We start from the raw sequence: 21,813 nt of genomic DNA, 5'->3' as shown, positions 1-21,813 counted from the left end.
GCCTGACATGTCCACAGAAGAGAGTTGTAAAGAGCTGGCCACATTAAGGAGGTATGAAGAACGTGAAGTATTAAAAGGTAATGAGAGATGGCCAGTGGGCTGCTGCTTGCCCAGCATGCTCATGGGAACACACACATACACACACACTCCTACCTACCCCTAGCTACTCTCAGTGCACTCCCCAAAAATGATCTTTGGAAGAGCTGTGAAGGGAAGGGCCAGGGTCACAGCTAAGCAAGAGCAGGTGTGCTGCTGGTCACAGAAAGTTGAGGCTGTAATCTGTGGGGAGGAATGTGTTCATTCTCACTCATGTATCAGCACAGGGCACATCCCATGTGTTGATTGACTGGACCACCACTGGGGGACCTTGGGTAAGTCCACTTCCTTCTTGGGTCTCAGTTTCCTTGTCAGTAAAATGGAGAATGGGTATTAAAATGGATTCTACTTGAGGTCCTTTTCAAATTTAAAAATATGTTGTTTCATGAATGAATGATTCTCTGACTCTTAATCTGATTTTCCCCCTATGTTCTATCCTCAGATTCCAGGATTTGATGTCCCAATCATCCCTTCATTTCTGTTTCTTTATCTTACCTCCACTATTGCTTTTATCCAATCCCTTAACCCCTAATTCTGCTAACTAGTGTTCTTCTAATCTCCTAGTTAAACCAGAGCTCCTCAACTATGGTTGGGGAGTTAATGCTGTGTCCCTCCATTCTCTGTTATGTACACATGTACACCTAGACTCACTTGTGAATTACGATGAGCCAAGGGTCCCAAGAGGGATTATAGCTCTTGTCCAAGTTAATAGGAGAGGGCATAAGAAGAGAGGGACTAAATTTCAATCACAATTTATTATTGGCCCTTTTGAAGTTTTGCTGAGTTTTTTTTCACCTGGTTGGCTCTATATCACTAACCAAATGCTTGTCTCACAAATCGGCTTTGGCTGCAATTCAAATTTAATTACATTCTAGCTAAGTAAAAGCAAATGAGAGAAAGAGAAAGAGAGAGAGAGAGAGAGAGAGAAATGGCTTATATTTAGAGACAAGACAGCATTATCCTTAATCTTCAGATCTCTCCAAGTACAGTAGTCAATGTGAGACAGACACAGATGGGTCAGCCCTGAGATAGATGGAAAGCAGTAACAAGCTTCACTGCATGCCAAACATGGGAGAAGATTGGAAAATTGGCAGCTTGACTCAAGTGGTTCTGCTGCCTGGTTCTGTACCTGGGAGTACTCTTTGTTCTCCATTTAGCTACTATCTAAGACACTCAGGCTTTCCCCTCAAGTTACTTATTATTTTAGTAAATTCATTCATGCTAAAGTGTAAATGACTGATGTTAACTTTCCCCCTCCCTACCTAGAGTTGTATTTTACTAAAAAGAAAACAAGGGCAGACAAAAACACACACAGCAGCAGCACCTAAAAATGAGATGAAAAGCTTAACCAGCACATAAATGAGGTATGTTGGGTGGTCATGAGACTAGATATCAGGTAATTAGGATTCAAAGCTTTGTTAAAAAAATTAATTAACTAATTAATTAATTATTTAAAAAAAAGAGTAATCTAGGAAAGGGTGAAGCCAGAGAACTTGCATGTATGACCCATGGGCATGGACTGGCGGGGGTGGGTACTGCTTGGAGAGAGGTGGTGCTGGGCAGAGGGGAGCAAGGGGGAAATAATTGAAACTATTGTAACAATATAATTAATAAAATATACTAAAAAAAGATTCAAAGCTTATGGAATACTAACATAGGAAGGTGAGGGATATAGAGTCCAAGGTGAGGATATAGAGTCAAAGGTGATTCATGTTCTTTGTTATATAAAATAAGAAAAGAATGTCACCTTTGGGGAGAAGGGTGATAATTTCTGTAGAGGACAGGATGAGTTTGAGGTACTTATGGACATCCAGTGGAGATGTTCATCAGGCCTTGAGATATTTTTGTTTGGTTCAGAGGAAAGGGCTGCACTGGGCCATGCATTTGAGAGAGGTTAACTCGGAAGTAAAGCCCAATAGCATGGGTGGGTTTACCCAGGGAAAATACACAGAGTGAGAAGAGATTAGGGTCAAGTGCAGGATACTGAGGAACAACAACAACAACAACAAAAGTGCTCAAGAGACTGAGAAGGTGTAATCTAACAGGTAGGAGAAAAACCACTGTTGTCAAACCTATCAAGAAAGAATGATTTTTTTATTGTTGTTCTATTACAGTTGATTTTTAAAGTACTCAAAAATGTGAACTAAGGAGAAATTAACTCAGAAAAGAATTGTGGGGGAGATGTACATGGGGTGTAACAATTAAGAGGTCATTTGTGTCCTAAACAAAGGTGGTTTCAGTGAATAATTTGTCTGGAGCTCACAATGCAATGGGTTGAAGAATGAATGAGTAAGAGAGTATGGAGAGTATAGGTTACTCTTTTAGAAAATATGGAGGACTACTGGCCAAGATGGAGGCCTAGACTGACACGCTCCATCTCCCTCCACAACTAAAAAGGAATACCACTACTGCAAAACCAGAAGTAACCAGAAGTTCCAGAAAATAAAACTACATGGAAGTCCAACATATGAAGTTATAGAGAAGTGGTGCTCATCCGGATGGGTAGGAGGGGCAAAGCTGGGGTGGAGAGGTCAAGCTGTACTGGTGGCAGCAGCTGCGGAGATGGTGGTGGGACAGCTGTAAGCACAGACACCTGTATTTAAGGGGAGGCGAGAAGCGCCTGGGGAGCAACCTTGGCTTTAGACCAAACCCGTCAGCTCACTATTCCAATGCTGTGGAAGGAAGACCCACATTGCCTTGGACTGTGAGGGTTGGATGGCATGGGGATGGAGAAGGAGGCTCCCAGTCTCTCAGTGGAGAGTGAATGGTAGGAATCCATCTTGGACCCCTGCCCTCACACAAAATGCCACAGTGTTGTAAGAAGGGTCGCCCGGAAGTGACAAGTGCACAGGGCTCTGCCCCCTATAACATAGGAGGTGTGACAGCCCTGCCCAGGAAGCAAAAGTAAACACAAACTGTCAGGATGGCAGGGATCATGATAGAGATTTCAATCATGCAGCTGACCAGAAAGCAAATATATGATCTATCAGACCAGCAGATAGGAAATCTTTCTGAGACTTAGTTCAGAGCTTTGGTTATAAAAACGCTTACAGACCTAACAGCAGATTCTTAAACAAGACAGGGAAAGAATGAAGGCTAGTCCTGCTGAAATGAATGAAAATACATATGAAACAAGTGGTGAGGGAAGGAAAACCAGGGATCAATTCAACAAATCGGAACATAGGGAAGGAACAAACAGTCAACCAGTGCAGAAAGAGGAAACAAAAAGTGAGGAAAATGAGGAGAGGCTCAGAAACCTATGGGACAGCTATAAGTGGACAAACATCTAAATCATAGGGTTGCCAGAAGGTGAAGAAGAAGAACGAGAAATTGAAAAATTATGTGGAAAAATAATGAAGCAGAACTTCCCTAACTTGGGGAAGGAAATAGACTTACAGGTCCAGGAAGCACAGAGAATTCTGAAGAAACTGGACCCAGGGAGAACCACATCAAGATACATTATAATCAAAATGTCAAAAATTAAGGATAAAGAATCTTAAAAGCAACAAGAGAGAAGAAGAGAATTACATACAAAGGGGTCCCAATAAGACTATCAGCTGATTTCTCAAAAGAAACTGCAGGCAAGAAGGGACTGGCAAGAAATATTCTAAGTAATGAAAAGCAAAAACCTACAACCATGATTACTCTATCCAGCGAAGCTGTCATTCAGAATAGAAGGGCAGAGAAAGTACTTCCAGGACAGAGTAAAACTCAAGGAGTTCATCAGATCCAAACCACTGTTATATGAAATGTTAAAGGGGCTTGTTTAGGAGAAAGAGGATTAAAACTATGAACATTAAAATAAAAACTGTATCACAACAACCAACAACAGAAGCTAGGGAGTTGAAACAAAGGCAAACTAAGTAGGCAACAAGAGTGGGAAAAGAATTATAGATATGGGGAACATTATGGGAGGATGTCAGCGGGGGGGGAGGGGGGAAAAGGAGGGAGATGGTACAGAAATTAAGAAGCATAGTAGGAGGGAGTGGAGTAGATAGGAAGATGTTGAGAAGAACTATATGCACAACCAAAGGACATGGATTAAGGGGAGAGAACAACTGGTGGGAGGGGTGTCACTGGGTGGAGGGGAACAACGGGAAAAGAAATTGGGGCAACTGTAACACCATAATCAATAAAGCATATATATAAAAAAGAAAATGTGGTTTTTAAAGGAAGGTGATTAGCTAAAAGGATGCTTTATAAGCTGTCAGGAATTTGAACCTGTTTCTTCGCTGAGAGGTAAGAATTGGTGGCAGTAAGAGGTTGATGAGAACAGGAGCATTATTGATAGGACAAGATCTTCACAGAGCTAGGAAGAAGGATCTACATCATGGAAACAAGGGTTTTCCTTTGGCAGAAAAAGAAACATCTCCTCCTTTATGAGAGAAGGAATAGATAATTGTGAGAACAGATGGATTTTTAATGAGGTAGAGGGAATCTATGCTTGATAGCCTGATTCTTCATTGTTAACAAGAAAGCCCTGTCATCTACTGTGAGGAAAATGGAGAAGATTAGAGGTCTTCATAAAAGCTGAGAAAGGTTAGTATAGCCAATGCAGAGTGAGAAAAAAAATTACTCAAGCCCAGGTCCCAGGAGGGGATCAGGGGCCAGATGGAGACATGAGATCCAAACTCTGGTTCCAGTTCAGTATACACCTTTTCTCTCTAGGGCTCAGCAGCAGAGGAATAGAGGAAGATGGTTGGATAGAACAAAGATGAAGGATTTCAGAATACATGCAATGGCAGATTGACAAAGAGATGAGGATGCTAGAGATTCTGGAAAGAGGTAGTGGATACAGTGCACTTTGGGACCTGTATCTTAAAATCATGCAGTGTGTTTGTGTGTGTAGGGAACTGTTGTGAAGCTTGGTGAAAGAAATTTGTTTGTATTAATGGAGTGGTTTGTAGTTTACCCCATGTAGATTGTCCACAGGGCATCATTAATTGTAGGCTGGCTACCTTCTGACTTTTCTCTTTTCCTTCTCTATCTTTCTTTTTCTTGACTCATTCAGCAGGGCTCAACATGATTACAAAGGTACACATGCAACTACTTCCCTCCACTGAAATGGCTTCAAATTCAATCAACGCTCAAAATAGACATTATTTTTTATTGCATGACATTTGGAAATCTAGGAGCTTTGCCTTCCCTTTCATTGACACAAGTAATCAAAGCCAAGTTATGTTTGATCTTCCTAAATAGCAGGTATAATCGTGCCAACAGAGCACACCCAACCGCCCTCTGTGTCTCACAACCCCCACCTGTACCACAAGGGAGGTGAAATAAAGTGATTCCAAAGTACATGCCCAGCCCTGATGATGTTCTGAGCCTTGTAACCTCTAACAGCCTCGTCTATTTCGGCTCACGCCAGCACACATTTCAGCACCAAGGCCAGAGCTCAGCACAAGCAGCTGCTAGGACAGAGATGCAAAGCTGTTTTAATCTCTCAAGTTCCAAAGTTTCAGGAGAACTATGCAATTAACCTGGGTCAGGGCTGCAGATCTCTGCTGCCCATAGCTGGCAGATGGGCAGATTGGTGTGAAATTGTTGACAAAGTACAGGGGTGAATCATAAGGAGATTTATGAACTGTGGGTTTTTCTGCACTCATTCATTCTTTCCCTACACCCCCAACCCCTTACTTCATTCCCCAACCAGTTTCACCAGTTCCTGGTGGTGTATTTCCAGTGATATGTGGCTTCCAGGGATTTCATGAGGGAATCCCAGGATGGAATGGGAGCTTGAATGAGCTAGAGACATCTGTGGCTCCAGGCCTGGCTCCAGGCCTGCTCTGATAGGTGTAACCTTGTGCACATCACCTTCATCTCTTGGAGCTAATTTATTTATGAGATGTTTGAGCCAGATGACCTCTAAAATTCTAAGAAGATTGTTTCAGCCTGGCTTTCCTCAGAATCAGACACTGAGTCTAGGATTCAAGTTCAAGTAGTTTGTTTACTTGGGAGGCGAACCCAGAAAATACCAGTAGCAGAATGAGAATGAGGAAGTGAGACAGGAAAATAACCAACACAAGATCTGTAAAGAATCAGTTTACCAGTGGGGTTCGATCCTATTGGGACCTTTTGGAAGATGGTGTAGGACAGGTGCTTCAGAGTTGACTCTCATGAGAGGTGACAAAGTAAGTCATCACCAAATTCTTATTTGTCATTGATCAGGGTCTTCTCTCAGGGAGTTAGCTTTTATAGCCTTCTCTGAGAGGGGGACATGCTCTTACTGCTAAAGCAAGCCCTCCAGCAGGGAGATGCAGGTGCTTGTAATAAGAGACTCTCAGCAGGCATAGAACTAGTGAGTGCTAAAAGGACACAGGCAGGGCCCTGACAGTGTCTGCCATGCATATTAAATATCCTTAAAGTACTATGACTTCCTTCAGCCAAACCAAGAGTGAGAAGAACGATTCATTTGGAAGGGCTAGTAAGAAAAGTTTTTGCTTTGAATGTCTGACTCTCCATTCCTCTAAAGCTAAAAGCTCACATGTTCTGAGACTCTTTCCTGGATTAATAAGGCTGATCACCTATGTTACAATATCAGGTCCACCTGTTACTATGGACAAATGATTCAACCTCCATGAGCTTTAACTTCCACACCTCAAAAGAAGGAATGCTAATTCTTATCTTGAAGAGCAGCCATCCGTGTTAATTAAATGTAATGGGAAAGCGGGCAAAAGAAGAACTGGGTTGGGCTGGGGCTAGGGGAACGGATGGAAATATGTCTAATTCCACCATTAGATTGTCACGTTATAGCAAAGAAAGGAGACCAGGGAAATGGAGCTGAATCTGATCCAGGTTACATATCCAAGGAGGCCCCCGATGTGATGGGACATGATAGTGGGAGTCTGTGTGTATGTGTGGGGGGTGGATATCTTGACTTTAGATGAGACTTATGCTTTGGAGCATCAGTTGTCAAGCCAAATTAAGCTGATAAAGAAAATAAGACTTAGATTCAGGGAGAAGAAACCACCAGAGGTGGGAATCATATTCTAGGACAGTCTCAACAAGAAAGCAAAACATGAGTCATGATCTGGGGAGAATTGGAGGATCCTTAATGCTATATGTTTAGGGCTCACATCATAAACTTTGCTTAGAACTGAAGCAACCACAGAAATAGTCATCCCAAGCCTTATTTATGGAAGGAGGGATGTGACATAAAAAATATGGACATCATTGGTAAAACTTGGCATGACTTAGAAATCAGTTTCCTGCAGGGAGTAACATAATCATTTTGATTAAAAAAATTGTCAGAGTACAGATAAAGGATTCTTATGACTTCTCATAATATGCACGGACTTGTATGGACCTTGAGAGACTAGTGGCTTATATGGAAGTACCTAGAAGAGGGCCTTCATCAGAGTGATCTCTTGGATGAAAGGGAGGAATGGGGTATTCAGAAATGGATACAATATTGCCAATAGATATCCAAAGCATCAAGTTCATGAAAAGAGAGCAGAGTAGCAATAAGAACCAAGTGGTGGGTGGCAAAGGACAGAAAGCAAGATAAATAGTAAGAGTGGAGAATCAAAAGATAATGAGTGAAGGAGTCTTGTGTATAGACCTCTGGGCAAGAGGACGCTGTGACCAATGATGAGCCAGTTTTGTTGCAGTTACTACTAAGAACTTTGATTGTTATCCAAGGCCTGCTTTGCCAATTTTAGCACCCCAGCACCAAGCTACCCCAAGTGCTGGAATCAAACCTCATCTCAGTCTCATCATAATGTGTTGGGACAGACAATACAACTCCATCTCTTCAAGAACCTCCCTCAGTAGCAGCAACTACTAACCACCCTCAGCACAGATGGCACCTGGCAGCTAAGGAAAAGGAACAGAGTCATAAAAAGAAGAGACTTTGTTGAGGGGAGGCCACCAAAGTGGAGACCTGTAGGTAACTAGGGAGAGAGGAAGAACCTTGAGAGAAGAGGAAGATCAAGAAGAGAAGAAGATAAAAAGAAAGGTTGTGATGCTGAGGACGAGATGAAAGAAGATCTCTCAGCAAGTCAGGTGTCCCATAAGTTTCCATGATAAGTGAGCAGAGCAATTATCACTCTCCTTGGTGGTGAGCTATGTACTGCACAAATGGAGAGCTGTCCATGATACTGAGGACACTGCACATGAAAAACCCAGGCAGGAGACTCTGAGAGTGACACCATGCTCAAGGGGGTAGCCATCTGCCCCATTGTATGAGTACACAGCATGAGCCTACACAGCTGTGCTTCCACCACATGCAGCTATACACCCTTCTTGGGGTCCTTATCACTAAGTACGATGGTTAGCTATCTGCCTATCTGTCTTCCTTGGAATACTAGGACCTTTTTGAGAGCAACTGCCTTGTCTAATAGATCATTTCTCTTTGAGGAAACTAAGATCTTCCTGGGACATAATGAGTGCTTTAAAAGTTTGGGGAACAAATAAGTAATTTGTGCACAGGGCTGTTAGTGTGTATGCATGTGTGCATGGGTGTGTGTTACACAGATATGAGGGTGGGAGGTGCAATGGCAGAGAAGTCATTGTGGAGAGATAAAAAAATTCAAAAAAGCAGATGTTCCAATGCAGTATTTCTCAAACTCCTCTGACTAGTGTGAGAATCAACCAGGATGCATGTTAATAATCTACATATTCCTAGCCCTACCCCAAGCTTACTGAATCAGAACACTACAGCTGGGCCTGAGAATATACACTTCTGTCTCCTCCACAAGTGATATTGATAGCCTGAGAACCACTGTTCTATGGACATCTATTGCATTTACAAGCAACTGATTCATTCATAGGAGACTAGGATGCTGAGGGTCCTCTGATAACATCTAGAAGAAATCCTCATTTTATGAGAAAAGTTGAGGCCCGATGAGGAGATGGACCTTACCCAAATTCCACTCTGCAGCCTGGTATTCCTGTTGGGGAGATGTCACCCAGACTTGACCCATTGGCTGCACAATCTTCCCGGTCTAGGTGATAGATTCCCCAGAGACAAGTCTAAAGCTTTCAGAGTGCGCTGTCCAGCACCGCGTGCTCCTGAAACACGCTGGCCTGCAGCGGGACAAACTGCAACTGACCCGGTGGTGAATTAAGCGACAGTGGGCCTCCCGGCAGTGCGGACTGCTGTAGTGCCCCCGACACCAGACAGCATGCCAATCCCGCCGCCGCCACCGCTGTAGCAGCAGCAGCAGCGAGGGGCGCGTTATCCAATTTCAGGCTGGTTGTAAATGGCTGCAGCGTTGGAGATGGGAGACTAACGCTCTGGCGCTTGACTCTGCTGCTCGCTGATCTATTCCCTTGTTAAGGAACAGCACAGGCAGAGAGAGTAGATTAAACTATAATGTACTGCATTGAAATTTAACACAATGCTATACAAAATATTCAGTTGGATTTGCATATTCATGTACCCCCACCCCACCCCTTGCAACTTCTCCAGCAAGGTCCCCATCAGCCTTTCTTGCTAGGCTGCTATCACTGCCAAAGAGATTTAATGACTTGAGGGGTTAAAAGAGCCTTCAAAATATCATTTAAGCTAGCTCTCTGTTTCTCACCCAAGAACATTGAAATCCTGTACTCTGCCCTTAAACTTGGTGAAGAAGGGAAAAGGAAGGCTGGCATACACCTGTTGGATGGTTTCCATTTCCCCTTTGACCCACTCCATGTGCCTACTTCCATCTGTCTTTTTATCCTCAAGCATTCTCTAAGCTAGAAGAAACAGGGCTGAACTTCAGTGTTATCCTGCTAATCCCCCACCCAATTCCCTGGCTTCAGCAACAAGCCCCAATCTTCTGTTTTTATTAGCATCTCCTCACTTGATTGGGAGCCAAACTAATAGGAAATAATATGTGATAAATGCCTAGTCTCTGAAGGTTTTGAATTGTGGTAGGACAGGTACCAAAGAAAAGCACTCAGTGTTGAAAAGAATGACAGCCAAAGAATCTCATTTAATTTGATGGTGCAATGAATATTTAAAGTTTTATACAGAAATATAGAAAAGCAATCAGGCTTATTCAGGCATGTGTGCTGGGGAACAGAGTACGCTCCCCATGTGTTGGCAATATTGGGATGGGAGATGAGGATGGGGTGGGAGACACATGTAAATAGTCCACACTCTTCTCATTTTTTTGTATTGAAGTGAAAAAGAGCTTACTAGTGCAGTTCAAGAAGAATTGGGGGGATCCTCTCAGATGATTATCATAACATGCTGACACCCTAAACAGTTCCTTTTTAAAATTGAATTTCTAATATCATCACTTTGAAGATTATAATATTGAGACATGTATCTCCCAGAAAATGATTCAGGAACCACACATGCTGTGATAAAGGCACCTGCCAAAGAAGCAGAGGGGACATAAATCTCTCACAATGTGTGCAGAATGCCTAATTGTGCCACCTCTCTAGCAGAGTGAGGTCATCAGAAGCCTTCAAACTTCCACTCTGAGGGCAGTTCATTCATTATAAACATGTACAAAATATTTTCAATTTTGTATCAGCCAACTGGTATCAGAGACCTAGGGTGAGATACAGCCCATGCCTTCATAAAGCTATTAGTCCTTTGGGAGATACAGATAAGCATGCATATAATACCATAATTCTAGTCCAGCACTGAGCAAAGACAAGAGGACAAGCAAAGGGCTAATGGGGCATGGAGTGGGAAATCAATGCTGACTGTGGGGACAGGGGAAGGCTTTGTATTAGTCACTGTGGCAGTCACTGTTATTGCCCTGCTGTTATCTCTTGAGCAGTCACCTTTATACAACTCAGTTGCTACTGTGAACACCTTCAACTATGTCTGAGGGTGTTTTCTGGCCAAGGGAGCCAATTGTGCTGGAGAGCTAATGTCCCTGAAAGATTTCAGCCAATAGTAAATGGCAAGTAAGTGAATAAATACTTCACTCCTTCACCTGTGGAGGGGACAGTTCAGGGTGTGCTTCATACCATATCCCAGAGACTCCAGTGGAATGAGCTCCAACTGAAAACACTCATTGATAATACACCCTTCACTGGACCCTTTCCCTTTCTTTTTTTACTTCCCACCCTTCTACTGACATTTTTAGGTCACCTCCTAAATAAAATATACTCAGTCCCATCTCTAAAGGTCTGTTTCTGGAGGAACCCAAACTAGCTCAATACCATTATCTGCCATTTATTAAAAGTTAACCATGCCAGGCATTGTTCTATTTTGTTTGTTTGTTTTGTATTGTGTATTGGTTTTTTTTTTTTTTTTTTTTTTTACTATTTCTAATCCTTCCAATAATTCTGTAAGTAGAAGTTATTGTTTCCATTCTACAGATGAAGAAACTGAGTAAGCAGAGAGTGCAAGTGAGTTTTTCAAGGTCACAGAAGAAATCAGAGACCTTGAGCAAATTAAGTTTCTAAGACTCTGTTAGTGATTGTTCTTATCCTCTCCCTTGAACCACTTGCAAGATGAAGAAAACCAGGATCCCTTTAAAAGTGTGATAAATAAGATAGCCTTTCTCTCTTGAAAAAAAAAAACAAACAAACACATATACACATACATGTGAAATTGGCTATATAATTTCAGGCAGTTCATAGTCCCCATTAGAATCACCCATGGACTCCAGGTTAAGAACTCTTTCAAGAGGGGATGAAATTCAAACACAGGGGATGAAATATATTTCTGGGGACCTGGGGAGGTGGTAAAATTATGAAGGGGACATAGCTCAGGAGGGAATAGCAGAAAGAGGGGATGGTAAACACATCACAATTTGATCCATCAGTGAAACCCATGGGGGTACAGGGGAGGATGTTAGCTTGGGGAGTTGAAGGGAAGAGGAATGCTCTTGTTGAGCAAAGCTGGGAAAGAATGTTTGGTGGATAGCTGACTGTCCCAATGGAATCCAGCCCCTGGAGGAGGTTGCAAGAGTTCCTCTCTAGCCTCAACTATGGATTCTTACACAGAGTCGTTCACCTCCCTGATCTCTCAGCACTCCCCCACCCCACAACCTTTATCTCCTCCTCACTTCAGCCATCCACATACCCAGTCTTTCCTGAGCTTTGCCATCAGGTAAAACTGTCTCACAAGGAAAATAAAAATAACACTGGCCATTTCAAACAGGGGAATTTAATACAGAGAATGTGTATGAAAGTTATTAGATTTTAAGAAGCAAACAGGAGAAGGTGCTACTACTCAGAGTAGGTAACTTCAAGAAACCATTACTGCTCATAGAGCAGAAAGAGTAGAAAGGGGATGTCATAATCCAGATCCCAGGATCCCACATTTCCTGGTATGGGCGGAACCACTGCTGAAACTGGGCAGAAACCCAGGAGCCCACACCCGTGGTGATTTTGCTGCCAGAAGCAGAGAATAGCTTCCACCTTCGTGCTTTCTAATTGCATGTGAGTGCTTTCCATCAGTACATCCTATGCAGAATCCAGCTGGCGAGGGGGTCTTGGAAATGAGGTTTTCCGGTGTCCAAACCCCTGTGGTACAGCGGAGAGTATGAAAGAGCAGGCACACAAGTGTGGGTCTCCTGTCAACAGGCAACATTCAACACAATCCTGAAAACTTGGAACTATATTTTCCTTTGCTTTGGCCACAAATTCTTATCTGTCCTCCTTTCACTCTGTGAATACCTATACTCAGATCCCCTTCAGAGTAAGCTCACCTCTCCCACCATCCAATAACTCCTGTCTATCCTCAGTTGCCTGCTTACTGAATTCCCCATGACCCACTTTTCAAAAGGAATCAAAGTTCACTGCATGCTTGATTTGTCCCCACACCCTCCTGACTACCCCGAATCCCAGAGCACACACCTGCTGGTTCTTTCTGTCATTCCCAGGTTGACAAATTGCAGGACCAAGTCCCATGGCCTCCATGAATATCCACCACAAGAGCCCCATTTCTGCCTGAAATAGCCATATTCATCCTCCAGGTGAAAATACTCATATTCATCCAGAGGATGCTCCAATCTTCCTTTCCCCTCAAATCCTGCTTGCTCTTTCTATACCACTCAATTCATAAGATCCATACCACGGATCACTTTCTTACACCTCAAAATATCTGTTTTCTCCTTTTCCTCTGTTTATTTCCTCTGGCTGCTGTGGAAGAAGGCTGCCTCTTCCTTCTAAGATTCATGCACCTTTACCGACCTTCCCCGCCCCCTGGAAGATCTCTTCTTGCTTTCTTTCTACACTGGCTGCTTCACTCTGGCTTACACCCAAGTGTTTCCCACCCCCAAGAAAGTCTTTGCTCCACTCTGATTCCTTCTGAGCTTCCAACCCACCTTCCATCCTCCTTTCACGGCTAAACTTCTCAAAAAAGTATTATACGTTCACCGCCTCTACTTCCTCACCTCCCACTCAGCCCCAACCACTAGCAATCTGCTATCCATACCACAGCACTGCAGAAATTGCTCTCTTAAAGGCCACCAGTGACCTCTGAATCGCCAAACCCGATAGCTTTGCTCTACTAGTCGCCATCCTCCAAGCCCTGCTCCTCTACCAGGTCAAATGCACTATTTACTAAAATTCTTAGGCCAGTGGGCCCCATCAATATGTCAAGGCTCATGGGTATGCTAGAGATGGGTCACAGGCAGACTTGAAATGCACTATTCAGCCATCCAGGTGATTAAAATACAGAAATATTTCCAAACCACTGCCTGAGCCACCCAGGTGTCCCCTTTTCACTGTCTCACTGTTTGAGCCCCTGATCTAGGACTCTGAGATGAACTTCCTTGTTATGTAACAAAGGGAGAGCAATGTTTGTCCCCTGACTTCTGCTCTCATTGGTTGGTACTGCTGCACTGAGATACTGTATTGATTACCTGAGTATGGAGAACCACTACATGGAGTCAGGGAGTTTGGAGGGCAAATCTCCTCTTATGAAGAGCAAACTCTTTATTTATCCTTCAGGTGTCATATAAATATCATTTGCTATGTGAGCCCTGGCATGGGGACATTGGCAAACAAAGCTCCAAACCCCCTCCCCTTCCTTAATTTCAACAATAGAAATCTGTTCTTCTACCCTCTGTGAGCTCTTTCTCTGTTTCCTTGCCTGGCCTCTCTAACTAACAGGCTGACCTTGGACAAACTACTTAATCTTGTTGAGCCTCAGATTTTTATCCATAAAATGGACCTAACCAATTTCTGCTTTGTAGGGAGAAACACAGATAATTTGTATAAAATGGCTAGTGCAGGACCACCCATGCATAAGGCTAAATAAGTGTAGGTTCCCAACCTCCACCTCTTTCTCATTCTGCCCTTTATCCCCTGGGAATTTCCCACACTCTCATGATCTTCTACTTCCATTTTATCCCTGACTGTTTCATTCAGACCCATTTATTGAATTATGTTTTTGACAAGAGGATCTGGGTGTCCTCAAGCTCTCAAACTGAGGACATCCACGAGGAACTCTTCACTCTCCACCTGCCCACTTTCTCCTACCTTCCCAGTATGCTTCAAAGACATCAATTATTCTTCCAGTCGAGTGGGCTTTATAACAGGAAGTGGGCTTTATCCATAATCTCTCTCCTTCTCAGAGCCCATGCCTAGTTACCTCTGGGATCCAGTCAATTCTACTTCTTACACCCCTCTTCTGTTGTCACTACTATAGCCTTTGACCTCACCCCTTTCTCCTCTTACCTGGATTGTTTCAATAAATTTATAAATGCTTTTCTTTTATTCAGGTACTTCTCCCAGCAGTTCAGCCACCAAACTCCTACATTAACCTATTCAAAACACCTCGATGTTGCCAAGTTATCTGCATAAAGGGGACTTAAAACCCTTTACCTTCATGTTCAAGGCAGTGTCAACCTATTCTGCTCTTACTTCCCACTATGCTCTTGAACAATAATAACATAAATAGCAGCAATTACCCTTTCTTGACAGGGGAGAGCAACTGGGAAAAAATGGGCCAACTGTAATAGAACAACAATTAAAATAAATAAAAAATAAAAATAAAAGAATAAAAAACAAACAATAAAAACAAAAAATCCCTATTACCCTTCCTTGAAAATGTACTATGTATCATTCTAATAGTCTAGAGTCATGTCATTTAAATGTCTCATCTATCTGCAACATTTTCACTATGATTACTCCCACTTTACTGGTGAAGAAATGAAACCTCAAAGAGACTCAGCAACTAGCTGTAGTAACTTCTCTTATAGGTGGGGGACTTGAATTTAAACCCAAAGAGTCTGTATGCAGAGCCCACAATCCTAACCACCATGCCTTTTTCTGCTCTTGCTTTGGTCACACCAGAAAATTCCCCATGTCTGCCACTCAATGCCTCTTTGCCTTCACCTGTACTGTTACCCTACCTGGACAGTCAGTTTCTCTCATCTTTACCCACCAAATTCTATCTGTCCCTCCTTCAAGTGTCATTCAAATGTCAATACCTCCTTGATTGGTTGTTATTGATTTTCTTGCTTGGAAGTGATCTTTTTGTCCTGGAAATACAGAAATTCCCCAAACACTTTTATTTTTACCTTTTTTTTTTATTAGTGTCATTTGGAGATGTAGCTGGTCAGCACTACCAGAATGTAGGATGGGGCCACAGCTGATATTCCCCTTAATCCTTTTCTGTACTTTTCGCAAGAAACACACAAAGGCAGTTTTATTAGATGAAGTTGAATTAGTGTCCTTCTTGGGACCAGAAGCAAGTTGGTTTCTGCACCTCTCTCCAAGGTCCTTTGAAAGAAAAGCCAAGGGCTTAATTAAGGAATGGGAAGGATTTTGTACTCCGTCAATTCCTGCTGTGATAAATCTCTTAGGTGAAGGATGTTAGGGCAGGGACATAAATGACAATGGCTGTGTTTCCACAGTTGACTAGATTATAAAACAAACCACACACTCATGACTATATGTTCCAAACAACACATGAAAGAAGGCAAAGCGAGGTAAAAGAAGGAACGAGGAGCTGGTGTGAATGGAGGGAACCTGCCTTGTCCATTTTGGAGGTGGGAACAGTGATTTTCCTCAAACAAGTTTACTTCACAACTAGTCATATCTGGCACAGGCTCTGGAGTTAGACTGCCAGGCAGGCTTAGAATAGTGGTTCTGCTTCCTGCCAGCTCTCTGACCCAGCAAGTTGCTCAGCCTCTCAGTTTTGGTTTCCATATCTGCAAAATGAAGATAGTAACAGTACCTGCGTTATAAAGTTTTGGTGAGAATTAAATAAAATAACCATTGTCCAGGGCAGAGAGAAGTGGCTGGCATAGAGTGTACCTTAAGTGCTGCCTAGGACTCTTACCGTGATATGCCTGATGGCAAGAGAGGGGACTGGGAGGTCAGGGCAGTCTGGTGAAGCCCTGGGAGGGCTGTGGCAAGTGTGGGGGTTCGGGGGAGTAGCTAAGAGGTATGATCCTTTCGGATTCTCTTGGGCACTTGCCGTAGCCCTCAGTATTTTTTCCTGCAATACCACCCTAAGATTTGCAGATTCCCTGATAGGAGGCAAGAGCCAGGGAAGTCAATGGCATCTGTTATCTCAAGTTCCTCTCTGGATGGCTGTTTCCTTGATTGTTCTTCATTCAGTACTAGAGAACACTTAGCTCCCACTTTCCCATTTTAGAGATGGAGAAGTTGAGGCCCAGAGAAAGGACAAGTTTCCCCAGCTTGCACTAAAGAACCAGAATCCAAATTCTCTATCTTCCCCTCTGGTGCTCTTTCTACTACACTGCCCCACAAATCTAGGGGGGGGGGTGAGTCTCTCAGGCTGCACAACCTTCACTAAAAGCCTACTGCCCTGCAGGCAGCACCAGGTAATTTGCCACTCAGTGGCATTCAAGGCTGGTGCTGGAGAGGCTGCCTCCTCATACACAGGAAGGAGCCTGGGATGTGGAGTCAGAACACTTGTTTGAAATCCAGTGTCACTCATCAAGAGCTCCAAATTCCTGGGGCCGTAATGTTACCTGTATGAGACTTAATATCTTTGTTTGTAAAATGGGGATAATGATCCCTTTCATGTGATTGTTGTGACAAACAAGTGAGGTTGCATTTGGAATTACTCTTTATGAACTGCAAGGCATTGTACCATGGTTGGTTTATGTCTTTTCTCTCCAGGAATAGACTCTGTCTTCTTCTTCCCTGTCTTATGCCTGACAGCATTCAGTAAAGTGCGAGGAGGTAAAGACCTCCCAGGATTATCTGACCCTTTGACACATAGAGGCAAAAAGGTGAGGTTGTGGAGGGAGCTCATGGGGCCTGGCTGAGGGGGAGAGGTAAACAGAGGGCTTGAGGATGAAAAATAAACTGGATTTAGAAAACAAAGCAAGCTAATGGCTGTAGGTGGTGTTAGTCATTCTGTTAAGGAATTTGGGAATACATATGCATACTAATAAGAATTTATTTTGTTTTCTTCTTACTCTTGCCTTTGGGGAAGGGAGGAGGGTAAAGGACACTCTAGAATTAAGACACTCAATGTACATCTTCAGAAAGTGCCTTCCAGGACTAGGCTTCAGCTCCTGAGGATGTAGTCACCTGAATTCTACACACCCTGTGGGATAGACTGGAACTTAGGCCACCTTTTGGTCCTGGGGAAGGGTAGTAAATGGAGTGCTAAGAATTTGGGAGTGACTGCCAGCTTCCAGTCCATGCAATAGACTCACTGAGATCCCAAGGCCTTGTGAGACTGTGCCCCAGACCTCTGTTATTTCCCTGGCCCACAAGGTCACTCTTCAGGCCATAAGGTGTCAAGGGAGACTCTGAGGAGCTTCTAGTGCATCACTGGGAGTACAGATTGCACTTGTGATTCCATAGCCTCAGACACCTGGTTCTGTCCTGTTATGTAACCTGAATCCTCCCCCATCACCTTTTTTTGCACCAGTTACCCTGCTTTTTCATATTCAGTGGATACTGAGAAGAGAGAGGCTCCCCATAGTCCTTTGCTCAAGGGATAGTCCTATCTGCTATGAAGGCCCAGGACAACTTGACCTTCTCTTCCTCAGGCTGAATGCCTCTTGACCTCCTACCCCTCTTGAGAGCTCTTCTTATCAATCACTGTCATCTCATTGAGCAAGTGGGTATTGGGAGCCCACTATGTGTGGTCACTGAGAGCCCAAGAGGGAAGGTGAGTCCTGATGGGGGGCCAGGGGAGCATGGATTTTCTTCATGTTGGGGTACCGGAGTTTATTCAAGAATGCAGGACTTCCGGGCAAGATGGAGGCCTAGACAGATGTGCTATATCTTCCTCTACGACTAAGAAGGAATACAACAACTACCTCAAAACTAGAGACAACCAGAAGTTCCAGAAAATTGAGCTGCATGGAAGTCCAGTAAACAAAGATATAAAGAATAAATACTCATCCAGACGGGTAGGAGGGGCAGAGCTGGGCTGGAGAAGACACGGTGCGGTGGCAGTGGCAGCGGCAGCAGCGATGGCAGCAGCAGGCTGGCGGAAAGTGCAGTCACATGTTTTAAAAAGTCAAGAGGGACACCTGGGGAGTGCTCCCAGCACCAGACCAGACCACACAGGTCATGGTCCCAGTGCTGGGGAAAATGAAGCCTCATTGCTTCTGACTGTGCAAACCAGTGGGAGTTGTGGTGGAGGCAAAAACTGCTGGTCTCTCAGCAGAGTCTGCTTGTTTAAAGGGCCCCCACATTCCTAGAACGTCCACAGACCCACCCACTCTGGGAACGATGACCAGGGCAACAGCTGGAGGGGCGCCAGTCCCATACGGAAGTGGGAGAAGAGCCTGGAAAAGGAGCGAGTGCTGAGCAAGCAGCACTTTTCCCTCTCAGACCCCTCCCCCATATACAGTGCAACAACATGGTGAAATGAGTCGCTCTGTACTGACGAATCCCCAAGGCTCCGCCCCTTACAACATAACAGGTGCGACAGCGCTAAGACACAGAGGCAAACAAACACAGGAGCCTGTCAAGTTGAGGAGATAGAAAGGTATGGCCCAAAAGGGGGAACAGATCAATGTTCCAGTGTGAGAACTAAGTGTGGAGGAGATAGCCAACCTAACAGATTCAGAGTTCAAAATGCTAGTTATAAAGATGCTCACAGACTTGACAGATTTCCTTAGGTATGACAAACATATAAGGGAAGAAGTGAAAACTATGTGAAATGAAACAAAGGAAAATCCACACAAAACCAGTGGTGAAGGGAAGGAAACCAGGGTTCAGATCAATGATTTGGAACTTAAGGAAGAAAACAATGGTCAACCAGTACAGAATGAAGAAACAAGAATTGAAAAAAATGAGGAGAGGCTTAAGAACCTCTGGGACAACTTTAAACATGCAAATATATGAACCATAGGGGTGCCAGAAGAAGGGGAAGAGCAAGAAATTGAAAACTTATGTGAGAAAATGAAGGAAAACTCCCCAAATTTGACCAGGGAAATAGAACATACAAGTCCAGGATGCACAGAGATTCCCAAACAAGCTAGACCCAAAAAAGGACCACATCAAGACACATCATAATTAAAATGCTGAAAGTTAAAGATAAAGAGAGAATCTTAAAAGCAGCAAGAGAAAAGCAGAGAGTTTCCTACAAAGGGGTGCCTGTAAGACTTTCAGCTGAGTTCTCAAAAGAAACTTTGCAGGCAAGAAGAGACTGACAAGTAATATTCAAGGTGATAAAAAGCAAGGACCTACAACGAAGGTTACTCTATTCAGCTAAGCTGTCATTTAGAATGGAAGGGCAGATAAAGTGCTTCCCAGACAAGGTAAAGCTTAAGGAACTCATCATCACCAAACTATTATTATATGAAATGTCAAAGGGACTTACTTAAGAAAAAGATCAAAATTATGAACATTAAAATGACAACAATCTCACAACTATCAATAACTGAGTCTAAAAAATAAAAACAAAATCAAACTAAGCAAACTAAAATAGGAACAGAATAGTAGGTATGGGGATCATCTGGAGTGTTATCAGCTGGGAGCGAGAAGGGGGAGAAATGGGGAAATGGTGCAGGGATTAAGAAGCATAATTGGTTGATACAAAACAGACAGGGGAAAGTCAAGAATAATATAGGAAAGGGTGAAGCCAAAGAACTTATATGCACAACCCATGGACATGAACTAAGGGGGTAGGATTGCTGGAGGGGGCAGGGGTTACTGGGCAGAGGGGAGCAAAGGGGAAAAAATAGCAACGCTGTAACGACATAATCAATAAAATATACTTTAAAACAAAAAGAATGCAGTGTGGCCATGATGTGTGGTGAAGCACAAGGCATAGAGCTCTGCTACAAAGAGACAGGAAAGGGTATGTGAAAACATCCTTTAGCACTTGCTTGGAGCTCTTTGGGAAATTGTTCATCTGCCCTGAACTTCACTGCCTTGACTATAAAGCTGAAATGAAGAGATATATACAGGAGCTTTGCTATGCTCATACCATTTGGCCCAGTGATTCTATTTCAGGGAATGTAGACCAAGAATGTGGGCAAAGACTTAGGTACAAAGATGTTCATCACAGGGTTATTTAGAAGAATGAAAATGTGAAATGAAGAAGATTCCAGATACCCATCATTAGAATGGCTTGTATATAAGCTGTTCTCTTTCTCTCTTTCTCTCTCTGTTTCTGTCTTTCTTTCTCTCTCTCTGTCCCTCTGATTGATTGATACCCTCAGGAAGCCCTGGCTGACCTCTTTGATCTGTGACCAGGAAAAGCCACAGCACTGCTCCTACCCAACCTTTCTGAGTTGCTCAAGGACCCAAGAGACGTGCCATTGTTCACCTTTCCATTTTCCAAGTGTGGATCATCTTCTGGGGATTTTCCATAGTGAATGGTGACTCCAGGCTGGTTTTCTCTTGGTTTTCCAAGGTGCATCTGGGTGTCCACCATGTTTGATCTGCCAACATCAGTCAGGGGTACCTAGAGCTAGACAGGCTGTTAGAGAGTACTCAATCTAACCCATTTAGGGGAAGAGATTTGTCACATTGCTCATTAGTACAAAGCCATGGTGAGCATTCAGACCACCTGACTCCTAGCACAGTGCTCAGTTCAGGCTGAGGCAAATATAATTAGAAAAATTAACCAGTTGTCCTCAGAATTACCCGAAGTGCAAGAAATGACCCAGGTCCTGGCTCTTCATGGAATATTCATTCTCTTATCTGAGCTGGGAAAATTTCTTGATGGGGAATTGTGTTCACTTTGGAGCAGAGATTGGGCCATCCTTCCAGCATTCCTGGGGGCCCGGCCCCTGCTTCATACCATCCCAGTGCTTTGTTGGTTTCTGAGAGCAGGTCCATCTCTATTCGGTTGCCAGACTGGCCCTCCCCTTGCCACTGATCCCCTCTTGGGTGACTGTGGGTAAGGAGAAAACCTAGCCTGCTGCCCAGACTCTTTGGGGAATTCAGAGACTGGAGCTTGCATTATAGTTCCTCCTTCTGCCCCTTCCCTGGTAGTCCCCACCTATGGGATGCAAAACCACAGGTAAGCAATGAAGAAAACACCTTCCAGGTGATCCCGTCCCCTTCACCCCTTCCCCTTTCTCTTCTCTTCCTTCACATCTTCCTGTTTCTACCCCAACTCTTCTTATTCACCTCTTCTTTCCTCCTTCCTCCCCTTCTCATATCTCCTCCCAACCTCTGTCCCTGCACACCCCATTTCTGCTTTTCCTTTCTGTTGCCAGCCCACTCTAAACATATTTGGAGCTTCATCCTGGCCATGTCCTTTCTCCCCCAGGATTTCTAGATCCCTGCAGGGAAGGGCCTGTCTTTCAGGGTCTTCAGCATGCTGATCTGGTGTTTTCCTTGGGCGCACAAGGGGAAGGTGCCCAGTACATGGGGCCTGGGTTCCTGGGCTTCTGCGAATATGCACCCGTGCTCCCC

General features: G+C 43.7%; 1 long non-coding RNA gene across 1 annotated transcript; it reads right to left on the bottom strand.

The window, feature by feature from the left end:
- Window positions 1-15,543: 15,543 nt before the first annotated feature.
- On the bottom strand, window positions 15,544-21,430 carry LOC150006976 (uncharacterized). Its single transcript, XR_016511775.1, has 3 exons — window positions 20,717-21,430; window positions 15,977-16,154; window positions 15,544-15,723 (listed from the first exon to the last, which is right to left on the bottom strand). It is a non-coding gene; the product is annotated as an uncharacterized LOC150006976 (long non-coding RNA).
- Between the last annotated feature and the right edge of the window lie 383 nt (window positions 21,431-21,813).

Source organism: Furipterus horrens, unplaced genomic scaffold (assembly GCF_987537825.1).
Source record: "Furipterus horrens unplaced genomic scaffold, mFurHor1.1.pri manual_scaffold_6, whole genome shotgun sequence".
Lineage (NCBI taxonomy): Eukaryota > Metazoa > Chordata > Mammalia > Chiroptera > Furipteridae > Furipterus > Furipterus horrens.
Note: the sequence above shows the minus strand (reverse complement) of the source record. Positions and strands in the feature narration are given on the sequence as shown.